The 23992-nt window shown below is 41.4% G+C and overlaps 1 protein-coding gene across 1 annotated transcript in view; it reads right to left on the bottom strand.

The window, feature by feature from the left end:
* The window catches only part of LOC133569364 (RNA-binding Raly-like protein), a 229166-nt gene extending 228697 nt beyond the window's left edge, over window positions 1-469 (bottom strand). Inside the window, exon 1 of the mRNA XM_061921636.1 lies at window positions 287-469. The gene's annotated coding sequence lies outside the window, so the exon portion shown is untranslated. The remainder of the gene's footprint in view (window positions 1-286) is intronic.
* Window positions 470-23992: the final 23523 nt, after the last annotated feature.

The raw sequence follows: 23992 nt of genomic DNA on the forward strand, positions 1-23992 counted from the left end.
TGGGGTAAAAATCTCAACAATGACTAAAAACGGCTGCAGCTCTCAGCCCTGGGAAGCAAAGTGCAAGTGATGCGTGCACGAGCACAGCCATCAGAACAAGTGCATGCTGGAAACTTGGAAAAAAAAAAAAAAGACAATAAAAAAGAAGAAAAAAAACCACCACGTCAATGCTTAATCAAACACCAGCAAAAGGAGAAAAAATAAAAATGGAGGGGAGGAAATATATATATATAAAAAAGAAGACGCTGACAAAAAAAAAAAAAAAAAAAAGCACAAATGTACTCACCGAGCGGGAGTAAAAGCTTGCTTAAAAAGGAGCTGAAAAGAGTCAATGGCGCTGCGGTGATGGTGTGTGTGCTCTACAAGCTGCCTGCTGTCATGTGACCCAGTCGCTGTGCTGATGGATGAGATCCGCGGAGGTGAAGCAGCTAGCTAGTCCTTATCTCGCCATCTCTCACCGCTATGTGTGCCTTCTATTTGGACGACGCTGCCGCCTCCCTCCCTCTCTTTTAAAGACGACGCGAGCGCCACGTCGCTCCATCCGCCGGATGCGCTTTTTCTCCCCGTGTGTGTGTGTGTGTTTGTGTGTGTGTGTGTGTGTGTGTGTGTGTGTGTGTGTACTCTCAGCGGACATGATTGGACAAGCAGGGAGAGAGGATGGGGGTGTGCTACATGGAGGTACCAGCATGCAGACATTTCAGCACCATGGACAAGGCAGGCGCTGTCCGTGGTGCTGAATGTGCTGCTTTAACTGGAAACACAGCCCTGGCCACTTCATTAGGCACACGCCGGTACAAAACAGCACCATTTAACACGTTTATCCTACCGGGAGCTGTTTGGTCACTTCAGGCATTCCGAAAACAAACAGATGGGGACACCGTTGTTAAATATAGCTGTACATAGGAAATATATGATACAGTTGTACTTTTAAGTAAACAACACTGTTGAAAAAAATAATAGCAAATGCTGGTAAAACAGCGACCCCAAAGGCTGTAAAGAGGCACACAAGACAAAGGCAAGATGTATTCTGTTCGTGTTTGCTACAGCCACTTCTTGAAGGGGTCCATTTAATGTACATTGAGGGACTGCAATTATTGTACAAATGCGCTGATTATCGTATACGTCTGGCAACGCTGGCTAAGAAGCAATATTTTAAAGTGCATGCAGAGGTAGATAATCACTCATGATACTTCATGAGTGATATACTTCATTTACAAAAATAATACACGGTCTTTTGACAACACTTTTGACAAGAACAAGAACGTTTGATCATATGAGGCAAAAAAGTATTTAGTCAGCCACCGATTGTGCAAGTTCTCTCACTTAAAATGTTGACAGAGGTCTGTAATTTTCATCATAGGTACACTTCAACTGTGAGAGATAGAATGTGAAAAAAAAATCCAGGAATTCACATTGCAGGAATTTTAAATAAATTATTTGTAATTTATGGTGGAAAGTAAGTATTTGGTCAACCATTCAAAGCTCTCACTGACGGAAGGAGGTTTTGGCTCAAAATCTCACGATACATGGCCCCATTCATTCTTTCCTTAACACGGGTCAATTGTCCTGTCTCCTTAGCAGAAAAACAGCCCCAAAGCATGATGTTTCCACCCCCATGCTTCACAGTAGGTATGGTGTTCTTGGGATGCAACTTAGTATTCTTCTTCCTCCAAACACAAGGAGTTGAGTTTATACCAAAAAGTTCTATTTTGGTTTCATCTGACCACATGACATTCTCCCAATCCTCTGCTGTATCATCCATATGCTGTCTGGCAAACTTATATATATATATACTGGCTCACCTGCACTAGCTTCCTGTGCACTTAAGATGCGACTTTAAGGTTTTACTACTTATGTATAAAATACTACACGGTCTAGCTCCATCCTATCTTGCCGATTGTATTGTACCATATGTCCCGGCAAGAAATCTGCGTTCAAAGAACTCCGGCTTATTAGTGATTCCCAGATCCCCCAAAAAGTCTGCGGGCTATAGAGCGTTTTCTGTTCAGGCTCCAGTACTCTGGAATGCCCTCCCGGTAACAGTTAGAGATGCTACCACAGTAGAAGCATTTAAGTCCCATTTTAAAACTCATTTGTATACTCTAGCCTTTAAATAGACCCCCTTTTTAGACCAGTTGATCTGCCGTTTCTTTTCTACCCTGCCCCCCACACCCACATCTGTGGTCCTCTCCAAGGTTTCTCATTGTCATCCCACTGGGTTGAGTTTTTCCTTGCCCTTATGTGGGATCTGAACCGAGGATGTCGTTGTGGCTTGTGCAGCCCTTTGAGACACTTGTGATTTAGGGCTATATAAATAAACATTGATTGAATGATTGATTGATTTTGTTAAAAAAAAAAAAAACTAGTCAGAGGTTGCCTACAAGCACATGTGTTAATGCCAATGATTTTGGACCTGGCACTAGTTAGCTATATGCTTTGATAGTCCACTCAGTTCAGTGTAAAAAAAAGTTATTAGATTTTAAACAAAAAAGATCTTGACCTCCCACCCGGACACGAACCTTTGACGCCTCTCTATCGCCCCTCGACTTCCTGCCTGTCTCACAGACCTAAAAGCCTGCCCTGCCCCTATTGGACTTCCCCCTTCTCACTCAACACTAAGGGTAACACACTACAGTTAAATCTTACACATAGTCGCGCACCACACACATTCTTGACTAGTTCTCACACTTCATTTATTGATTTATATATATTATGTATATATATATATATATATATGTGGAGAGGTGGAGCCGACGGGTTGACGGCGGGGCAGACCACGCTGGAGCCCTGCCCAGGATGGCAACATGGAGGCGGAGAATGCGGCTGAGCGGAGAGGCGGGGCGTGCCGGGAGCGAGGCCGCCGCAATCTAATTCAGGTGCGTGGATCGCGCACCGGCACACAATTGACTTATCTCCTCACACTGTATAAAAGGGGAAAAGGAGGAGAGATCGAGGCAGAAGGAGTAGGAGAACCCGCAGCAGTACCTGAGGACCGAGAGCGACGGAAAGCGAGCCGAAGAAAGCGGCCGGCTGAAACGAGCGAGGAGCGAGCAGGAAAGAAGGAGCTGAAAAGCGACCCGACCGCAGACAAGCTTGTGTTATTGAAAGAATAAACAAGAGTCAAACCTGCTCAAAGCAATGTCCTTCCTGAGTGGTCCATGGAAGTCGCACAACAACAGTAAGAGTCTGTCACAATATAAATAAGGGCAGCACGGAGGTAGAGGGGTTAGTGCATCTGCCTCACAATATGAAGGTCCTGAGCAGTCCTGGGTTCAATCCCGGGCTCGGGATCTTTCTGTGTGGAGTTTGCATGTTCTCCCCGTGAATGCGTGGGTTCCCTCCGGGTACTCAGGCTTCCGCCCATTTCCAAAACATGCACCTGGGGATAGGTTGATTGGCAACACTAAATTGGCCCTAGTGTGTGAATGTGAGTGTGAATGTTGTCTGTATATCTGTGTGCTGGCCCTGGGATAAGGTGGCAACTTGTCCAGGGTGTACCCTGCCTACCGCCCGAATGCAGCTGAGATAGGCGCCAGCGACCCCCCGCGACCTCCCAAAAAAGTGACAAGCGGTAGGAAATGGATGGATGGATATATAAATAAACATAGAGTTTGAACGACGTTCCTCCTGTCTATGCCGTCTTATCCTCGTGTACACATAACAGTTTTTCCATTTGCAGTAACGCACTGTAAACATGACAACCGTAGATTTTACTGTAAAAAGCTGCGATCAATGCTCTATTTTTCATCCATCCATTTTCTACCGCTTACTCCCTTTCGGGGTGGCGGGGGGCGCTGGCGCCTATCTCAGCTACAATCGGGCGGAAGGCGGAGTATTTTTCAATTTACGGAAAATTGTGGTAAAATAATAAAACATTGTAAAACATGTTTTAATTAAATCCATCCATTCATCCATCTTCTTCCGCTTATCCAAGGTCATGTCGCGGGGGCAGCAGCCTAAGCAGGGAAGCCCAGACTTCCCTATCCTCAGCCACTTCATCTAGCTCTTCCCGGGGGATCCCGAGGCGTTCCCAGGCCAGCCGGGAGACATAGTCTTCCCAACGTGTCCTGGGTCTTCCCCTTGGCCTCCTACCGGTCTCTAAGGGAGAGCCCCGCCACCCGGCGAAGGAAACTCAGTTCTGCCGCTTGTACCCGTGATCTTATCTTTTCCAATCCAGTCCAATCCAATCTTATCCACTTTATTTATATAGCACATTTAAACAACAAGAACGTTTCCAAAGTGCTACACATCCATGTTAAAAACAATATTAAAAAAAACAATATTATGCCCCACCAATGACTGAATTAAAAAAAAATAGATATAAAACCAATTAAAAAAAACAATACAAAAATGAATATGATTAAAGACAATTTTAAAGGTTAAAATCAATTAAAACAGTAAAATAGAAATCAAGGTGTAACAAAAACACAGAGGACAACAGAGGACAGAGGACCTCACAACTCACGTAGTGTTAAAAGCCAAAGATTAAAAGTGGGTCTTAAGACGAGACTCAAAACACTCCACTGTGGAAGCAGTTTGAACATAGCTCATGACCATAGGTGAGGATGGGAACGTAGATCGACCGGTAAATTGAGAGCTTTGCCTTCCGGCTCAGCTCCTTCCTTACCACAACGGATCGATACAGCGTCCGCATTACTGAAGACGCCGCACCGATCCACCTGTCGACCTCACGATCCACTCCTCCCTCAATCGTGAACTAGACTCCTAGGTACTTGAACTCCTCCACTTGGGGCAGGGTCTCCTCCCCAACCCATCCATTAAATTGTTTTTTTTTATTTACAGTGTATCTTCAAGATACTTATTTATTTTTGTTATTGTTTTTCAGGGAGAAAATTCAAATAATTAATCAAACAATCGATCAAATAAATAAGCCAATGAAAACCATAGTCGTCAGCCTGAATGGGAGGGGGAAAAAAAAAGATTGTGCCGCACGAAACTTTTCTGTAATAAGAATTAATTTATCATGTTTCATGTTTTATTTTTTTCTGTGTAGGCGGACCTCAAAGGATTGCCGCCATGTTGTCGCTCTTGATGGCATTTTGAATTTGGAACAGTTGAATGGTTTCATGCAAAGTCTTCCTCATTTATTAAACAAACTCACCTGGGAGGTGCATGTTGTTGCTCAGTGTAGCATGCAGTGGGGGGGGGGGGGGTAGATTTAGGGTGGGGGTTAGGGGTGGGGTAATCATGTGTTATTGATGCCCTGGCCCCTGACGCCACTTGTCATGACACGCAAAAAAGGCGACAGTCGCCCCCTCATGCATCCTTCATAAGCCGCGTCTCATTTAAGCCTGTGGTGTTCTTATTCCCGGCGCGGCCGTGAAAACGCAGTGACGGCCGACAGGCGGCGGGTAATTAAGGACGCCCGTGGGTGATTGCGATCCCAAGACCTCAGAAGGGATAATTCCTTGTAATCCAATAACACACTGAAAGCAATAAGAGTCATGATAAGGTAACTTGCTTCTGATGACGTCATCCTGCACACGCCATGATCCCTTTTTCACTGCTTCTGTCCTTGTGGGGACCGTTAAAGGAACACCCTTATCTTTTACCCTTAGCGTTTGATGGGTTTGGTGCGGAAAAACGGGCTACCCCTTGACGTAAATCCCCACAAACACTCCACCGTCTTGTAGAAAGTCTTTCCTCGGCCTCGATCAAATTACCCTCAAGGAGGGAAAAATAATTGGTTTGGGAAACAGCGGCCGAGGAAGTGGAGCAAAGGTGCTGCCGAGCAGGCGTGTGATGTGACGCGCTTAGCTCGTTAACAGCAGACACGTTAATCGACACGCCACACTGACGCTCGTCTCCATCTCGTACAGTGGGGCGACCTTTGCTCCACGACACAAGGAGAGGAAATTATGCAAACACACACACACACACATACACTCAAAAATGCACACAGACGCTTTAAAGGCCTACTGTAAGCCACTACTACCGATCACGCAGTCTGACAGTTTATACATCAATGATGAAATCTTAACATTGCAACACATGCCAATACGGCCTTTTTAGTTTACTAAATTGCAATTTTACATTTTGCGCGAATAACATTTTTTTCCAGCCCAATCCTAGCTATAAGTAGTTTGCTTCAATCGCATAATTACACAGTATTCTGGACATCAGTGTTGCTGAATCTTTTGCAGTTTGTTCAATTAATAATGGAGACGTCAAAGAAGAAAGATGTAGGTGGGAAGCGGTGTAATGCAGCTGCCTTTAGCAACACAAACACAGCCGGTGTTTCCTTGTTTACATTCCAGAAGGTGAAGCTTTACTATAGAACAGAGCGGTCAAGCGAACATGGTTCTCTACCACATGTCAACCGGCAGGTTTCGGTGAGAAAATTGTGGTAATACGTCGGCTCTTACTGTAGACATGAACGGAGCTTACGTTGTTCCTCGTGCACCTGTCAAATAGGCAGCTGCGACTCTCTTGCCTCCTCTGTGGCTTCCCTCAGAGACACTGGCGGTCACCACAACCGTGGCCACACCCCTCCAACTTTCAGGTACGACATGTACAACACTAGTAAACCAATAAGCAGATCAGGGATTTTCCAGAATTATCCTAGTAAATTTGTCTAATAACATCTGAATCGCTTCCACTGCCCTCCCTTTTTTTTTCTTTTTTTCCTTTTTTTTATTTCTAGTCCTTCACTCTCACTATCCTCATCCAATTAATGGGAATATCGTCGCTTTCTCGGTCCGAATCGCTCTCGCTGCTGGTGGCCATGATTGTAAACAATGTGAGTATGTCAGAAGCTCCACATCCGGTGATGTCACGCGCACATCGTCCACCACTTCCGGTACAGGCAAGGCTTTTTTATTAGCGACCAAAAGTTGCAAACTTTATCGTTGATGTTCTCTACTAAATCCTTTCAGCAAAAATATGGCAATATCGCACAATGATCAAGTATGACACATAGAATGGACCTGCTATCCCCGTTTGAACAAGAAAATCTAATTTCAGTAGTCCTTAAACTAGTATATTGCACAACATAGCAGCAAAAAAAAACAAGTGCATGTGAACTGCACTTTTTTGGGAATCTCGCCTATCATTTACAATCTCTATGTATAAGACAAGAACACGTTTTTTTTTTTTTCATGCATTCTATGTTGTAAAATACAGTTAGTACGAGGTGGCTAACAATGCAGCTAATGGAAACATTATTCCATCCATAAAGCCCTCTAAAAAAATTCTAAACAATTGACAACAATACTCCATTTACAACTCATGGCCTGAATTTTAACCAATTTTTTGCGATTTTGTTACTATAAGAGCTAACACAGTTGGGAGGAACTCACATAGCTGCAGTTGTAGTGACCCCAAGATGCAGGAACCAGGAGAACAATGAGAAGGTAAGATGACTTTAATATAATTAACAGAGAAGAAAGCAGTGGTGCATGAAACGGTTCCCAAACAATAGTCAATCTTCGAGCAGGCGAGGCAGGCATAAGTAGCAGCCTGATGATTAGCACTAGGTGTGGCCAGGCTGCCAATCAGCAGCAGGTGAGGGGAAAACAGCGCTCAGGGAGACATGCAGGAAATGTAACAAAATGAGAGTGCTGACAGGAAATAAACAGAAACGAAGTGACAGATCGTCACAATAGACAAACTATTTTTAGCGGCGACGTGATCACAGAGAGCTAACACGCTTATGCTGCTATATCGACACACTGAGCTGGTGAGCTGCTGCATCGCATCTGAGCTGGTGAAAGTTCATTCTAGAATATAAATCATGTTCCTTGCATGGATAGTAAAAGGAGGTGGACATACAATTGTTGGCCAACTTTGACATCTAACTTGGACCTGGAGATGGTGAGGGTTATGATTCATTCTTCATCTAAACTGAAAGATATAAACATCCCATCAGTTGATGAGAGCAGGGATTGTACAGTAAGTGATTTGTTTTATTATGCTCATAGTTAGTATTTTTTGTTAACACTTAGCAATACTGCTACATGATGCTTATTGTTTGCTGTTGAAAGGAAAAGTGAAAAAAAAAATACACAGCCGTATTCTTAAAATGACCAAAATACGTAAAAATGACATGTTACTATGAATGTGCATGTTACTACATTACATATACTTACAGTGTGAACATAAAACATTGATGGAGGTTTTTTCATATGTTTTTCAGAGCTCTCTATAGGCGGAATAAAGCAACTCCCAAAAAAGAAGATTATGTTCTTGTCTTACATTGTCATACAAGGATTTTGAATAACAAGCAAAATTCCCAATAAAACGCATAATTCTACTTAAGGGAGAAGCGACTCAGCATTAAGTCAAAGTAATGCAAATCTCAAGTAAATTTCAGGACTTTAATCCCGGGAACAAGTCGAGGTCAAGTCTCAAGTCATCGACTTTTGTTAAGTCATTTCTGGAGCTAAAATATTATGCTACCTACCTCAACCATGATCTGATTTACTGCATTCAAAATATATATCTAATGCATGTAAGTTATATGACATTCTCAATTATAATTAATGCAGAGTGATATAAATTTAAGTGACATTTCTTGTTGCTTTTGCTTTGACCTGATAGTAAAAGTGAAGGCACGGACGTGAGAGTCGTTACACACAAGACTGTCCCCATGGGCGGTGTAACATAAATAATAGGGTAGGACTCTTTCTATGCAAGGGAACAAAGAATAGCATTATTGGTAACGTATGAAATCATTGTAAATAATCATTAGCAACAGAAAGTTGGGACCGACACGCTCCTTTAAAGTGGATCTTCACTTTTATTTTAAAATGTTGCCTATCGTTCACAATCAATATGAAATACATGACGAAGGATGTTTTATTTTTCAAAATGCATTCTGAATAGTAAATACAAGTAAATAAAAGTCATCTTACAGTGGAACCAATGGGAGGTCCTCTATTCCGCCCATAAAATCAGAAAAATAACTATTCAAAAATCATAAACAATAGTCAATTTACATTTTGTGAATTCAATATCAACCAAGTATTAGTGATATTGTTATTATAAGCGCTAACGCAGACAAACTATTTACAGCGGCGCCTTGATCAATATCGTGTGTCCCTATGTTTGCATCATCGAGTGGTCAGCTGCTTTCTCGCGTCCTTGCTTCCTGTAAGTTTATTATAGATCATAAATCAGGCCTCTCACCTGGACAGAAGAAGTCTGAGGAGGTAATCCAGACAAGTTAGGACACTTTGACAGTCATTTAGGACACGGAAATGGCCAGAACAACAGGAAAGGACACTTGGTCCTCCCGTTCCCCCACCCCGTTTTTTTGCGAAGATCATGAGACATTTTTAATCTCAATGAGAATATAGCAGTCGGCATCATAATGACAGCAGATATAGTACAGTAAGTGATGTTTTTATTGTGTTTGTTGGCTCTCATGAAGTCTGAAGTGAGTAGTAATCAGTAATGAAGAAAAAAAAAAGCAAATGTGATGTGTTTATTTAATTAATGCCCCACATATGCTTACAATGATCAAAATACGTACATACTAAATGTGCCTGTTACTACATTACATATTTATTTGAGTCATGTATATAAAACCCTAACGGGTATGTTTGGATTTGCTAATATGCTAACATTTTTATGAGTGTCTATGTTAGTGTTATTAACTTACAATGGCACTCTTTTTGTATTGTTTCAGTCTCTTAAATTCACCAAAATGTCACTGTGGAGTTATTGAGTCTGTCCAGCTGATTGTAGTGGAATGGAGTAGTTCCATGTCGATGACCTCTGTTTTGTTTGATCAGCCGTTTCATTGCTGTTTTACTACAAACACCATTTGTAAACAATATAATAAACATTCATCAGATCTTTCAGAGTAAACGACCCATTTCACAACCTATATACTGTATATCTGCGGCTTGTAGTCTAGTGTAGCTAATATATGGAATAACAATAAATAAATAATACAATTTAGTGGGTGCGGCTTATACACCGGTACGCTTTATAGTAAGAATAAATATATAAATATGTTGGGTTCAAACACTGATCCATCCATCCATCCATCATCTTCCGCTTATCCGAGGTCGGGTCGCGGGGGCAACAGCCTAAGCAGGGAAACCCAGACTTCCCTCTCCCCAGCCACTTCGTCTAGCTCTTCCCGGGGGATCCCGAGGCGTTCCCAGGCCAGCCGGGAGACATAGTCTTCCCAACGTGTCCTGGGTCTTCCCCGTGGCCTCCTACCGGTTGGACGTGCCCTAAACACCTCCCTAGGGAGGCGTTCGGGAGGCATCCTGACCAGATGCCCGAACCACCTCATCTGGCTCCTCTCGATGTGAAGGAGCAGCGGCTTTACTTTGAGTCACTCCCGGATGGCAGAGCTTCTCACCCTATCTCTAAGGGAGAGCCCCGCCATACGGCGGAGGAAACTAATTTCGGCCGCTTGTACCCGTGATCTTATCCTTTCGGTCATGACCCAAAACTCATGACCATAGGTGAGGATGGGAACGTAGATCGACCGGTAAAATTCAAACACTGATGACATCTATTAAACAGACAGGAAGCAAAGAATCATGCAGAGACAGAGTTCAATTTAGCTCATGAGGAGAACGCATGGAGCTGCACACTTAGTCACAGTCTTGCCCTAATCTCTTAGGTACAGCTCCTGCGTCCCTCTATTTGTTCAGGAGTTCCCCAGTCAACATCACTGAGTCTGCTTCTAAAAGGAGTGGTCACACATATCATGCAAAGCAGCTCCGTTACGCACAATACGTGACGGAATGTATCCTTGTCTCTGCTTCGTCTGCGTGCAGTCGTCTTATATTCGTTGAGGTCCTTGAAGTCATTCCTTGTTAGCGGGCTAAAAAAAAGATAACATCTGCGGCTGAGGCCACCTCACAGACACGAAGTATTGTCCTTGCACAGATAGAATAAGTAAAGCTTGAGCAAAATAGCTAAGAACTATAGCAACGGACTTTAAGCATACTAAAGTTGTGTGATAGCTCACACATAATTATTTTAACAAAATGATATAATACCAGATATTTTCTTTTAACTAGTTTTTATGATTAATACCCATAAATTAACATCCCTACAGTAATACATGACTCTAATATAAGCACACATCTGATTGTGGAGTTTGAGTGTACATGTAGTGCCTGTTTGTTTGGCCGAATTAGGAGTTAGCATGCAGCATTTAACACATATTCTGATTATACTGCTAACCAACCTGCAAAAGAGCAACACACAAACGCTGTTAATGACATCGATTGGTTGCGTGTGAACTGCATCACATTATGTGTGATGTGGGAGTTGTCCGACTCTTTTCGTGGCTGTGAACGCATCACGGGCTGAGCCAAGTGTGTGCGTCTTGTGGCGCAAATAAAAGAGTGATTGCTGTCAATACCACATGCAATTTATTTTGGTTTGATTACGGCAAAAGGTGACCAGTTTTACGAGATATTAGTGTCGTTGATGAAGTTATTTTGGTGTGGTTACGGCCGACAGTAATCAGTTTTGCTCACGAAAATGATTATTGATGCAGAACACATCCTTCTCCTGCTTATAACGTCTTGGCTGACATCATTGTTTCATCTGTTGTGACCACTTGTCACTCACAGAGTTACATTGCAAATTTTACAGAATAAATGGCTGTTTATGTCACAGCCCGGGTGCATGTCAATGCGCACTCATCTGTGCGCTCTGCTGATTACGCCTCCAAGAGCGCACCTGGGCACGTCACTCCGGCTGCAGCGGGCAGCTGCAATCAATCTGCAATCAATCTGCAATCATCACACCTGCCGCTGATGAGATCCCTGGACTTCTTAAGCCAGTGCAGACCTGCGTTCCGGGCCAGAACGTGGTCAACTGTTCCTGTACCGTAAGTGATCATTTAGCTCGATGCAATCTTGCTCTATCTGTTTGTTGTCCTCCGTCGTGTTTGATTGGTCTCGTGTCTTCCTTGCCGTCCTTCCTGCAGTCTGCCATCGTTCCACAGGACGAGCTGTGTGTCTCGTCTTCCCCGCGTTCCTTCTGCTTCCCTGATTGCTTCTTGGATCTCGACCTCCCGCCTGGACTTGGATCTTCTACGCCCCGCTATAGCCCCCGACTTTCTGCTTGTCTCACGGATCTATGGGCCTGCCCTGCCCCTTTTAGACTTGCCTTTCGCTCAACATTCACAGTAACACTCAACAGTTATTTCCAACATATACTTTTGGATTTAGTCGTACTCCATTTTCAAGTTTATTAAGCATTAAGATTATTGTTTTTCGCTATGTATATATATATATATATATATATATATATATATATATGGGCTTCACGGTGGCAGAGGGGTTAGTGCGTCTGCCTCACAATACGAAGTTCCTGCAGTCCTGGGTTCAAATCCAGGCTCGGGATCTTTCTGTGTGGAGTTTGCATGTTCTCCCCGTGAATGCGTGGGTTCCCTCCGGGTACTCCGGCTTCCTCCCACTTCTAAAGACATGCACCTGGGGATAGGTTGATTGGCAACACTAAATTGGCCCTAGTGTGTGAATGTGAGTGTGAATGTTGTCTGTCTATCTGTGTTGGCCCTGCGATGAGGTGGCGACTTGTCCAGGGTGTACCCTGCCTTCCGCCCGATTGTAGCTGAGGTAGGCGCCAGCGCCCCCCGTGACCCCGAAAGGGAATAAGCGGTAGAAAATGGATGGATGGATGGATGGATGGATATATATATATATATATATATATATATATATATATATATATAAAACATACATAAATATTAGTGTATGTATAATAAAACATAGAGCTATACTACACCCTTGTTGTCTGTGCCGTCAACTCCCCCGGTACATAACAGTTTATTTTGTTTAAAGTTCAGGTTGGAATTCGTGTGCTGAAAACCTTTTTTCGCACGCGAGAAGTGCGCAGTTGCGCAGGCACACACCTTGGAGGGAACATTGTTCTCCAACTTACACTGTTAAGTGAAGGGAAACCAAATGATATGTTATTATTTATTTAGGCTCATATTTCTGCATTATTAAATTTGGCTGCCCTTTTTCGTAAAAAAAAAAAAAAAATCATGCCAAATTATTTAGGGGGGGCTCAAGAATATTTTAGGGTGGCTTCATCGTGTTTTTACAAACTAATGTCACATGTGTGACAGTAATAGGCACCCCTGCAAGAGAGAGGGTGCACAATGGCGTCACAAAAATGATTGGACTCGAGAGGCGCCCACTACCTTTGATATTGATTTGCTGTTGCTGAGACATTATGCTGCAATGCAAATTTGTCCCGTGGGTTGGATAGATACACATAAATATCGACTTTGTCTTCAAAAGAACATGGTAAGTTACAGCCCAGGACGCATTTGCTGAAGGCGCTCACCTAATAACTCTCAAGTCTCGTGGAGTTGGAAAGCTAAAGTCCAAGTCAAATCACGAGTCAGTGATGTCAAAGTGCAAGTCAAGTTGCAAGTCCTTGATGATATTGTCAAGTCGAGTCAAAAGTTATCAAAATGAATACCATATTTGTGAGTAGAAATTGAATTTATGGCTCCTTAAAGGGAGAAGCATCTTAAAGAGCCGTTCTTTTCAAAGAGCTGTTCAGAAGACTGGCTTGTTATTATAGTTTTATAATTTTTTTTTTTTTCTTATTAGGGACACAACTGGGGGTGTCAATTTCATTTTAGCACACATGGGCCAGACTACTAAAATCACGGAATTAAAATAAAAAAAATTGACGATTTCAGATTGTTTTTCTTTTCTTACTTTAGCCAGGAATGGAACAAACATATTCTGAAAATATTACAATAAAAATATATTAAAAAATACCGGCAGCGGTAACGTTTAGATACATGAAGGAAAGAAAAAGTGAATGAATGTTTAACTCAATAAATGTACATACCGTATTTCCTTGAATGGCCGCCGGGGCGCTAATTAATTTAAAACCTCTTCTCACTCCTGCGCTTACCAAAGGCATGCGGTAAAAGTAAGCATGCGCTAATTATTTTAAAACCTCTTCTCACCCTGGCACTTACCAAAGGTATGCAGTAAGAATTTGAGTGTGATGTAAGCTTGGACCTTAAATCCTACTGAATAGCTCTTAATCTTCTTCCCTTTATGCGATTTCAAATTACCGGTATTGAAATCAGCCTCCTCCATTTTGAAAATGATGACAGGGGAAGTGTTACTCGCGACGTCACGAGTTTGACCCGGCAGTAATTCAAGGCAGGCGCATACTATATGCCCTGCGGCAATTCAAGTAAATATGGTATGCATAAAAATTTGTTTTATTTTGTATTCTTTTTTTAATGAATTATGTAACCTTTATGACAGTTTTTTTCCAAAACGCAATATAGAATGTGAGAAATAACACAATAATGCATACACTTATCATTTGTTTTCAAATGCTTACAACAATGTGGGACCCCATTTTTATGACTCGATGGGGTCCCTAGGACCACATTTTCAAAAATCCTAGCGCCAACACTGACGGACTATTGGTGCGTGCAAAACAGCAGCAGGTGGCTGCAGCCTGCGGGCCGGGTCTAACACTAATCAATTATCATCCCGGGGGCCATATATAATTAATTCGAGGGACTGGATCTGGCCTGCGGGCCTTGACTTTGACACTCCTGAAATCAGAATACTTACATTTACACAAATGTTACTGTGTGGGTAATATCATGAAATATTGGTTAATTTTGTTTTGTTATTTTGTAAACATTCCTTAAGGTGGTGACAAATGTCCATGCTTTGGCAGTGAGTGAGTGAATTATATTTATATAGGGCTTTTCTCTAATGACTCAAATCACTTTTACATAATGAAACCCAATATATAAGTTATATTTAAACCAGTGTGGGTGGGTGAAGTGTCTTGCCCAAGGACACAACGCCAGTGACGAGGATGGCGGAAACGGGGATCGAACCTGGAACTCTCAAGTTGCTGGCACGGCCACTCTACCAACCGTGCAATACCGTTTGAAGTTTTCTCACCCAAAAACAGGGAGCATTTTAACAATATTGTAAAAAACACAAAAATAATTAGCAAGAATAAAATGCCTGTATGGATACAAAATATTTAAAGGCCTACTGAAATGAGATTTTCTTATTCAAACGGGGATAGCAGGTCCATTCTATGTGTCATACTTGATCATTTCGCGATATTGCCATATTTTTGCTGAAAGGATTTAGTAGAGAACATCGACGATAAAGTTTGCAACTTTTGGTCGTTGATAGAAAAGCCTTGCCTTTACCGGAAGTAGCAGACAATGTGTGCGTGATGTCACCGGTGTGAGGGCTCCTCACATCCTCACATTGTTTATAATCACAGCCTCCAGCAGCAAGAGCTATTCGGACCAAGAAAGCGACAATTTCCCCATTAATTTGAGCGAGGATGAAAGCTTCGTGGATGAGGAAAGTTAGTGAGGCATTAAAAAAAAAAAAAAAAAAGCGACGGCTCCGGGTGGCGGAAGTGGTAGCGTTTCAGATGTAATTAGACACATTTACTAGGATAATTGTGGAAAATCCCTTATCTGCTTATTGTATTAATAGTATTTTAGTGAGATTAGATGAGTAAAGTCATACCTGAAAGTCGGATGGCTGCGGTGAACGCCAGTGTGTCAGAGAAAGCCGATGAGGAGCCAAGAACACAGTTGCTTTTTGACAGCTACAGGAGAAGGTCCCATAATCCATTGATGTCTCCGGTAAGAGCCGACAATTTTCCCATTCAAAAAATTATGTATTGATGTAGAGAAACATATTCGCTTGACTGCTCTGAGTTAAAGCTTCACAACAAAAACAAAGAAACACCGGCTGTGTCTCGGTGCTAAAGGCAGCTGCAATCCATCGCTTTCCACCAACGGCATTCTTCTTTGTAGTCTCCATTATTGATTAAACAAATTGCAAAAGATTCAGCAACACAGAGTCCAGGATACTGTGTAATTATGCGATAAAAAGAGACCACTTTTAGATGTGAGTGGTGCTGGGCTAATACGTCCCTTCCAACCAATAACGTCACAAACACGCGTCATCATTCCACGACGTTTTCAACAAGAAACTCAGCGAGAAATTTAAAATTGTAATTTAGTAAACTAAACCGGCCGTATTGGCATGTGTTGCAATGTTAATATTTCATCATTGATATATAAACTATCAGACTGCGTGGTCGGTAGTAGTGGGTTTCAATAGACCTTTAAAACAAACTACAATACAATAAAGGACATCATAAAAAGGTGGAATAAAATTATGCTGGCATACCCGGTGTGTGTACGCTTAATCTATTTTACCCTTTAAAACTGACCTGGGCAAATTAAGGCCCGTTAAGCTTTTCAATCCGGCCCGTTGGACATTCCCAAATTATTTTTTTAGATCTTTAAGATGGAACGTGTAGCTGCCATTACGATGTGCAGTCATGTTTTCAAATAACCGTAAGTCTTGAATTATAAAAAGTATTTTAATTGTTGGAATCTACACTTTTGCATGCTATACTAGTTACTATGGTAATGTAATTAGTTACAGTCACGTCCATAGTTCATGTTTTGTTTTTGTCATGTTTAGTTATTCTTTGGACATTCAGTTCTTGCTTTTGCACTTCCTTGTTTTCTTTGTTTCCATAGCAACTCATTGATTTTCACCTTGCCCTCATGTCACGCCCCTGTCCTCAGTTTTCACACCTGCTGGTAAATGATCACCGCTAGTATTTAAGCCACAGTTGCCAAGTGTTTAGCCTGGCAACTTTACATCCCGTATTCCTCAACTCCTTTCATGCCAAAGATCATGCTGTTCATTTTGTCCACACCACGTAAGTTTTGTTATTCATGCCACAGTGCAAGCGTTTTTGTTTCATGTTTATAGTTTGTAGCCTTTACGCTAGTCATTTTTTTTTCATTAGTCAAGTTTGTTCTCCGCCATTTTGCGCACCATTCGTTTGCCTTTGTTAGAATATAAATAAAAATGTACTCACGTTCACGCCTGGCTCGTGCCAATTTCCCTTTGCATTGGTAAAAAAAAATATCCCATAGTCCAAGTCCTGACAGTTACTATAGTAATCTAAGTCACGGCAGCTCATATGAGGCACCTAGCAGTGTGGGAGCGTTTCCACAGAGTGTTTCCAGAGCGGCCAGCCTGAAATGCAGGCGTCAGTCACAGACGTGGAAGGAGATTTTTACAACAAAGTTCGAAAGCTTACTGATATATCAGATGTATCAGAAGGTAGGTGAGTTTTTTTTTATACTCTTCGTGTTTATATTTTGCTGTGTTTCTGCATTTTTGTTGAATGTAAAATGTATGGATGGGTAAAGGGTGTGACGTTCATATGTTGTCAATATTCAGTGTTTTATCGTTCATAGTTAATATTGCAAATCCCACATTCTATATTTTCATGTATATTCTGGGTGTCTCATTCAGTAAAACATTTTTAAATTCCATTCCGTTTTTTAAGGTGGTCTGTCTTAACGTTTTTCGCATTCGGACCTTACTGTAAGGTTTTGTATTAGTGTTCCTAAAAATAAATATACTGGCACCCACACACATTGTTTTCCTCCAAATTTGGCCATAGATTAATAATTGCCCAGGCCTGATTTAGAATGATGAACCCAAAAAGTGAAAGCAAAAAAATAAATAAATATAATTACAACAACAAATATTTCCCCCTGCGATGAGGTGGTGACTTGTCCAGGGTGTAAACCGCCTTCCGCCTGATTGTAGCTGGGATAGGCTCCAGCGCCCACTGAGACCCCGAAGGGAATTAGCGGGAGAACATGGATGGATAGATCATTTTCCCAAAAAAACATACATTTCTATATTTTCAAATGTGAAAATAAATACAAAAATAATCCAAAAGCTGCAAAATTTCCTTTAACTTGGATTCATCTTTTAGTCCATTTGCCAGTCGGGTGGCATGCACGTGCAGAGTGGCCATTTGCAGACGCTAAATTTGCATATGCATTAAAAAAAAAAACTGGGAATCAGCTCTCATCGTTCCTTCAAAAGATTTTTCGCGGATGTCACATTTCTATTCATAAGCTGTAATTCACCACAAAACAAACACAAGAAAATAATATTATGCAGCCAATTGCCGCAAAACGTTTCTTTCCGTCTTGGCAAAGTGCACTTTTTCGTGCTGAGAAGGTCTACCATGATGTAAAAGTTACTTTTTAATGGTGTTCCCCTTAGAGACTTCTGTATACTACCACTATTTCACATGAGGGAAAAGTCAGGCTTTACTACACCTCCTAAATTTGTTTATGAGTCCCAACCTGAGAAAAATCAATCATCTAACCAATATGTTTTCTTATGCTGCTCAACCGGTCGCTTTCCAGTTTTTCATAAAAAACAACAACACAAATCTCTGTCCCCAGGCTTCGCTACACAGCTAAAATGACAGCTGGTCAATTGTGAAAAACCTCTCCTGCTTGTTTGCTTTACCAGACAAGGACCTCAAATGGGGGCTTCACCTGTAATTTGTGTAAAGTACCAACATTTATTCCTCTGAGGCGTGTTATTCGTTTAAAATGGTAGGGCTTCACGGTGGCTGAGGGGTTAGTGCGTCTGCCTCACAATAAGAAGTTCCTGCAGTCCTGGGTTCAAATCCAGGCTTGGGATCTTTCTGTGTGGAGTTTGCATGTTCTCCCCGTGACTGCGTGGGTTCCCTCCGGGTACTCCGGCTTCCTCCCACTTCCAAAGACATGCACCTGGGGATAGGTTGATTGGCAACACTAAAAAAATGGCCCTAGTGTGTGAATGTGAGTGTGAATGTTGTCTGTCTATCTGTGTTGGCCCTGCGATGAGGTGGCGACTTGTCCAGGGTGTACTCCGCCTTCCGCCCGATTCTAGCTGAGATAGGCGCCAGCGCCCCCCGCGACCCCAAAAGGGAATAAGCGGTAGAAATGGTCACCTCTAATACCATAAAAAAAAACAAAAAACTCCCGAGTCAGGCTTTGCAATGCATTTTAAAATAAACTAACTGTCATGGTTTGTTTGTCGTCACAGGTTTACCTAGCATGATGTTAAAATCCTAGTGTACAGTTAGCATGAGACTAAGGTAGTTATGCTAATGTTGGCTCCTTTCTATCCAGCTCCTTAATGTTACATTGTTGTGATTGACATGGGACAAGAGTTATATATATATGTAAGTATGTGCACAATAGCGCTTCCTACAAACACTTTTCAGAACATGAACATCTATTTTTTCCTATGCTTTGAACCCTGTGGCTTGTAAAACGGTGTGGTTAATTGATGGATTTATCTTCAACAAACCGTTTTCAACACAGACAGAGACACCGAAAAGGTGCGTTATTGTTTGTGCTATGGCACCATCTTTTGGACGAGTTAGCTCACTGCAGGCGCTGCGGGTTGAAAATGTACTTCCTGTTTTGTGCCTTCAACCGCAAGTATACCCCGCTTGTTCATCGTGTTTCTACTCAAAAATATTCTTCATTCATCTCTCTAAGCGACATTTGTAAGTTTTACAATATAACTACAACAATTTATACTTACTAAACCGTCCAATGTGGGATGTCAGCAGGGGCGTCTGTTGGGGCTATCTTAATGCAATCAAGCATTATGCAATCGTTAGCATTAGCTTATATGCGAGCACATTTATGAGTGTCTGTGTTAGTTTTATTAAAATATAACAGCATTTTTTTGTTTTGTTTCAGTTTCACAAATCGACCAAAACATCACTTAACTCTGCTTAGCTGATTGGAGGGCTAGCTTCAGCAGCGAGTGGGTCCATGATGATGACTTCTGTTTTGTATGATCAGCCGTGTTACTGCTGTGTGACAGACACCTTTTGGAAACAATTAATTTCAAGTTCAAACACTGATGACATCTATTAAAACAGACAAAGAAGCAAGGAATTAGACAGAGACATAATTCAATTTAGCTCAATTGAGGAGAAACGTCTGGGCTGTACTCTTTTACAGTGTCCCACCACGCTCTGACGAAAGATTGTACGCCTCCTCTTTTGTTTGGACTTTCCCTGATTACATGGCAACAGCTGTTTCTAAAGGAAGGGGGTCGTTAACAGCCGCTGCCTTTGGTCACAAAACAGTTCAAAGAAAAGGTGCCTGGAGGGAAGTCAGGTCCTGCTTCGTCTCCGCCTTGTAGATCTCGGATCAAGACAAAATCTTCCTGTTGATTATACTACATTAAGGAAACGACACTTCATGTCGCCTCCCATCCTACACAGTGGAGTTTTACATGAGTTTGGTTTTGTTTTAGCTTTTCCTCTGTGTATGTATTTGTTTCCTGTCAGCGCTTTTATTTTGGTCATTTCCTGGTTTTCTCCCTGAGCGCTATTTCCCCTCAGCTGGCGCCTGGCCACACCTGGTGTCAATCAGCCCACTCCTATTTAAATGTGCTTTGGCCTCCAGTCAGAGCTGGATTATTGTCATTATGAATTGTCGTGGTCTTATGCCGTGGACTGCTTTCTGTCTCCAAATTCTCCCTGGTTCCTCGTCGCCTGTGAGCTATTCCTTGGTTCGATTCTTGTTCCTGCTTTTTCTGGTGTGTGTTTTGCCTTCCATTTTTATATTTTTGGACATTAAATTATGTTTTCTTGCTCAATGCCTGCCACCAGCTCTGCATCCTGGGGTTCGTCACAAATCCTACCTGACACCTCCATTATATAAAGGATCTTTGACCACTGTGTTTTTTGTAGGTCTTTAAAAACAACAGATTTCTTCTATTATATAAAGGATCTTTGACCATTGTGTGTAGATTTTTTTTTTAAAACAGCAGAGTTATTTCGTTATATAAAGGATCTTTGACCATTGTGTCTGTTTTAAAAACAACAGAGTTTTTGCATTATATAAAGCATGGTGTCAAACTCTGGCCCGCGGGCCAAATCTGGCCCGCCGTGTAATTTAATTTGGCCCTTGAGGCAATATCAATTTAGCATTAGACCTGGCCCGCCGGTGTTATACAGCGTCTGTGTCGCTGTAACACCGCATTCACCGCTAATACTCATACTAGCCAACCCTCCTAATTTTCCCGGTAGACTCCCGAAGTTCAGTGCCGCTCCCGAAAATCTCCCGGGGCAACCATTCTCCCGAATTTCTACCGATTTCCACCTGGACAAATATATTGGGGGCGTGCATTTAAGGCACTGCTTTAGCGTTCTCTACAACCTATCGTCAAGTCCGCTTTTCCTCCATACTAACAGCGTGTCACATAATATTTGTGGCTTTTACACACACACACACACACACACACACACACACACACACACACACACACACACACACACACACAAGTGAATGCAAGGCATACTTGGTCAACAGCCATACAGGTCACACTGAGGGTGGCTGTATAAACAACTTTAGCACTGTTACAAATATGCGCCACACTGTGAACCCACACCAAACAAGAATGACAAACACATTTCGGCTGAACATCCGCACCGTAACAAAACAGAACAAATACCCAGAATCCCTTGCAGCACTAACTCTTCCGGGAAACTTCCAGCAAACTGACCAATAATTATCGTTTTATTCACGCATTTTCTCTTGCTACTTCAAGGCTTGAATGTTTGGTTCATTCATTATTGTTATTTTTTTTTCAAATGTATTATTAGCCTGTGGAAAAAAATTTATATTTACGTCAGAAGATTGCAAATAGAAAAAAAGGCATAACATTTTTATTTAAATTTTATTTGATATGCCATTGATATTTTTTTAATTATTATTATTATTATTATTTGAAACTGGATTTTGCATGTCACTAAAGTTATATAAGTCTTGCTTGTTCAATATTTAATGCAAAACTTGTTTGGGTCCCTATTAAAAGGTTAATTTGTTCAACCTTGGCCCGCGGCTTTGTTCCGTTAAAAATTTTGGCCCACTCTGTATTTGAGTTTGAAACCCCTGATATAAAGGATACCTTTTGCTTGGTAGGATCAAAGCCAGCTTTTGTCTGCTCGCCGGGAACGATTAAGGTATGTGAATAAACATTTACAAATATCTTTTATATATCGGTACATATCTGAGGCTTATGGTCTGGTGCGGCTAACGTATCTAAAAATTGTTTCTTCTAAAATTCGGTGAGTGCGGCTTAAGTACCTGCAAATTACGGTCGTCAAAATTCCAGCATCAAGGCTAGATTTTGGACACTTCCAACACAACTCACCACCACTAGGGGGCACTAACAAGTGAGCCTAATACATAAGCATACATGGCGGCTAGCTAACTTTTTTGTAAAGAGTTTTGAATAAACGCTTCACGACAAAAGTTACACAGCCAGCTTCAAGGAGTTTATTTACGTGTGGGAGTTAATCAACAATTCTAACTCTTGGTTACCTCCTTAATCGCATATATTTTCAGGACAAATAAAAAAAAAAAATCATCAATGATTTGTCCTTTGCACGTTTTTTCCACCATAAACGTAATTATAAACAACTAATGAAATCACACCGATTCTTTAAGCAAACGCCACTTAGGCGTGTAAGTACGCCTAATTAGGACGCCGGGCTGCTTTATGGCTAATCATATTGCACATGAGGTCTTAACGAGCACACGGTCATACACACGCGTGCACACACACACGTATATAGACACTCCAACTACAAATGACACCCCCACCCAACTTTTACTTTTAATATTTTCCCGGCTAATTATCCTAGCGCATGTGAGAAGTAAAAGAGATGTTGTGTTTATTCACGTGGGAATTTCCGGCTTCTAATACGCCGGCAATGTGAATATTAAATCAAGTGTAAGGCTGGCTTGAACTTTTCCTTTATTCTCTCCTTTAATTGGAGCTTGATTGGGGAGAACTAAGGAATAGTAGCCACTTGTTTATAAATAATACAGAATAGCTCCTTTTGACTCTGTGGGCTTTTTTTTTTTTCACAATTAGGGCCAGGAAAGTAAGACTTTGCAGTGTTGCCGGCTTGTTTGGGTGTTGTTGGTTAACAGGGTTTTAAGCACAGAGAAAGGAAAAAAAAAGTGTTTATTTTTCCTGAGTTAGCTTTTAAAAGAAGCGTCAGCACTTTGAGAAAAACTAACTGATTTTGCATGAAGTCAAATTCTTTTCATCAATTGGATTTTTTGTTATGGCGATTTTTGGTACTACAAGCAGGTCAATTGGTGAGTTTAGATAGCAACTAACATTTTTGCAGCTTGCCAAAGAATTATTGTCATATAGATGATCTTTGACTTGTGTATTTACAATAAGTCATTAAAAACAACAGAACACTCTTTTAATGGAGAGGATCTTTGAATAGTGTTTTGCAATGGCCCTTGTTTTTGTCTGGTAAAGAGGATCAGTATGGTTTTAAAAGATAGAAGAATGCTTTTGTCATATAGAGGATCTTTGACTAGTCTTTTTGCAACACGTCCTTAAACAAACAGAATGTGTCATTGTCTGTTATAGAGGATCTTTGAGTAGTATTTTTGCAATGGCCCTTATTTTGTCTGGTATAGAGGATCAGTATGGTTTAAAAAAATAGAAGAATGCTTTTGTCATATAGAGGATCTTTGACAAGTGTTTTTGCAACAGGTCCTTGAACAAAAAGAAAGCGTCACTGTCTCTTATAGAGGATCTTTGACTACTGCTTTTGCAATGGCCCTTGTTTGTGTCTGGTAAAGAGAATCAGTATGGTTTTAAAATATAGAAAAATCCCTTTGTCATATAGAGGATCTTTGACTAGTGTTTTTGCAACAAGTCCTGAAACAAACAGAAAGTGTTATTATCTGGTATGGAAGATCTTTGAGTTGTACTTTTGCAATGGTCCTTGTTTTTGTCTGGTATAGAGGATCAGTGTGGTTTTAAAAGATAGCAGAAAGCTTTTTCTCATATAGAGGATGTTTGACTAGTGTTTTTGCAACACGTCCTTAAATAAACAGAAAGTGTCATTGTCTGTTATGGAGGATCTTTGACTAGTATTTTTGCAATGGCCCTTGTTTTTGTCTGGTAAAGAGGATCAGTAAGGTTTCAAAAGATAGAAGAATGCTTTTGTCATGTAGTGGATCTTTGACAAGTGTTTTTGCAACACGTCCTTAAACAAACAGAATGTGTCATTGTCTGTTATAGAGGATCTTTGACTTGTATTTTTGCAATGGCCC

This window comes from Nerophis ophidion, linkage group LG15 (genome assembly GCF_033978795.1).
Source record: "Nerophis ophidion isolate RoL-2023_Sa linkage group LG15, RoL_Noph_v1.0, whole genome shotgun sequence".
NCBI lineage: Eukaryota > Metazoa > Chordata > Actinopteri > Syngnathiformes > Syngnathidae > Nerophis > Nerophis ophidion.